The 2,500-nt window shown below is 38.7% G+C and overlaps 1 long non-coding RNA gene across 4 annotated transcripts in view; it reads left to right on the forward strand.

The window, feature by feature from the left end:
* Nucleotides 1–2,170: 2,170 nt before the first annotated feature.
* LOC135100610 (uncharacterized) overlaps nt 2,171–2,500 on the forward strand; it is an 11,525-nt gene continuing 11,195 nt past the window's right edge. For 3 of the 4 annotated variants that reach the window (XR_010268817.1, XR_010268816.1, XR_010268819.1), the window contains exon 1: nt 2,354–2,500. This exon is cut by the window's right edge and continues 4 nt beyond it. This is a non-coding gene — a long non-coding RNA (uncharacterized LOC135100610). Of the gene's footprint in view, nt 2,330–2,353 lie in introns of those variants that run through there. The other variant, XR_010268818.1, reaches the window with a different exon arrangement.

A 2,500-nucleotide genomic window follows, 5' to 3' on the forward strand; every position in this document is an offset into this window, starting at 1 on the left:
TCTTCGCTGCATTTTTCATTCAATTTTGCTTACATTTTCGTGTTCTTGAAAAATACACTGCAAATTTTATCTACCACTCTTCTCTGGGACCTTAGCAAGTGTCTACATTTTTTTTCGCTTCCTTTCCCATTCAGTTTTTCTTAGATTTGCGTTCCCTTGACAAATATACTGCAGGTTTTATTCATCACTCGTCGCCGGGGCCTTGAGGTCTCTTGGAAACCACCACGAAAAATATGAGTTTCAACAGCGTTAGGTTTCGTCATGTTTATCGATTGCCATTGGAGACTGTTAGTAAATTTCTTCGTCTCAAGGTTACGGTTTTCACATTTATCAAGAAAACTGTAAGGAAAATTTAGTCTCATGTTTATCTAGGAAATTATGAGGAAAGATTTAGTCTCAAGGAAGTCATCAGGGAGGTTTAGTGTCAAGACGCGATAGTTTATCATATTTATCTAAGAAACCATAAGGAATGATTTAGTGTGAAGGCGTTACTGACTAACATTTTTATCTTGGAAACTATTTGTAAAGCGCTTTGTCTAAGGTTTTGGTTTATCATTTATCTAGGGAACAATAAGAAAGGTTTAACATTAAGGCGCTACCGTCAGTTATTTATATCTAGGAAAGATTAACAGTCAAGGCGTTACTGTTTATCTTGCTCGTATTTACCTAAGGAACCATAAAGAGATATCAGCAGTTTAGGTGACGTGATGCTTCCTTCAGATTCATAGGGATAAGGAGAGAATGTTGCGTCATCAGTGTTCAGGTATCACGAAAAGAGACACAATGAGAAAAACGAACCGTACATTTAAAAAGCGAACAAAAAACACGGAATTCTGGGCAATATTTCTCCTTCCAATTGACGTCCAATTGTAATTCAACTTATTACAAAACAGGAATCCGTGTTATCATATCTTCCCGCGTCTTATCTGAACTTTTATCATGTTCTGGTCTGTTATTTAGGTTTTCAAAGGCATTTTCATGACTAGCACAAAAATCCAGCTATTCTTGTTTGTTCAGTAATTTTGTTATAACAGAAGAGAAACTCATATTCTCAAACGATCTTGCGTCTTATCTCTCTTAACTTTTATCAGGTTCTAGTAGAAATTATGTACGTTTTTATGTTTCTGGGTAAAAAAGAAAAAATCTATCTTCCGTGTTTGTTCTGTAATTCATTTAACTACAGCAGAACAAGAGCAACATTCTAAAACATTCCGGTTGCGTTGCGAGAAGTTTTGAGGAGCAGAGTTGTGAAATATCGTCTGTTGCTGAATTACTGACGTATTCTTAAGCTTCACCTGTATTGTAATAGCACGTGTTTCTTGATTTATGGCCAGGTGTTCTAGCGTGTATGGTGTCTTATATAGGGAGCAGTGAGGAAGGACCTTCACTCCTCTCCCTGTCTTCAGCCACTAAGTTTATTTTCGTCCGTGGTTCAGTGGCTGATGTCTCTTCCTCGTTTTTTCTTCTCCCTCGTCACTCGGTCAAGAAAACACGGAAATGGATTAATTATAGTACTCAGTTAAGCCATAGAGCCGCTCCCTTTACAAGATAAAACCCCTCTGTAACCTGGCTTTGGTCTGTATGACATCAAATCGCTACACTCCCTCCCTTATCCACTCTTTAAATTCCCTTATACTCTTTACCCAATCTTAATAACCCTAGGAACACTTCAACAATATAATATCTTAAGAGTCTTCTGTGGAATCAACTCAAACAGGTTGGAATTACTTGAATCTCGCGCTGACACACCTTCTCCTCACACTCCGTCTCTTAAACGTCCTTTAAATTCCCCTATACTCTTTACCCAAGCTTATTAACCCCACAGATACTTTCTTACTACAATATCTTAAGTCTAGTACGTAATCATATCAGAGGCTGGAATTGTTTGAATTTCGCGCGAAAACATCCGCTCTTCACACCATCTAAATTGTGTTATACTCCTTATCCAAGCCTACTAACCCTAGGAACACTTCAGAACTACAATATCTTAATAGTATAGTGCGGAATGATGCCTTTACACGCTTCAGTTACGCTCTAATAAACTCCTTTCAATAGCGAGAAAATATGAGCAGTCAAGTGAATGGCATCTACCATCACCATGACAACGGGTCGTGAATAGCCAATCCCAGCCCGCCATTTCATCCGGGACCTCAAGATGACCACACTGATACAATATAGTTTAATTTCCAGCCAAGATCCTAGTTAACCGAGACATATATGGTGGATAAAAAGCTCTTAAAAATATGGGTGTTCCGAGGAAAGTATACCACTAGGGAATGTGGGTTACATTAGTAATGGAGGAATATTTTGACAGCAGACGAAACTAAAGGTACAGTTACTAGTTAGTGTTTTTGTGTGTTTGTATGTATGTGTGTCGTGGAGGAGTGATCTGTTCCCCGAGCCGCCGAAAGGCAAAGGCCCGCGTCACTCCAACGTGACAAATCTCAAAAAAAAAAAAAAAGAGTGATCTGTGCCTGTCCATGTGGCTGTATGACGAACC

The sequence above is a fragment of the Scylla paramamosain genome, chromosome 5, assembly GCF_035594125.1.
Source record: "Scylla paramamosain isolate STU-SP2022 chromosome 5, ASM3559412v1, whole genome shotgun sequence".
In the NCBI taxonomy this organism is placed as follows: Eukaryota; Metazoa; Arthropoda; class Malacostraca; order Decapoda; family Portunidae; genus Scylla; species Scylla paramamosain.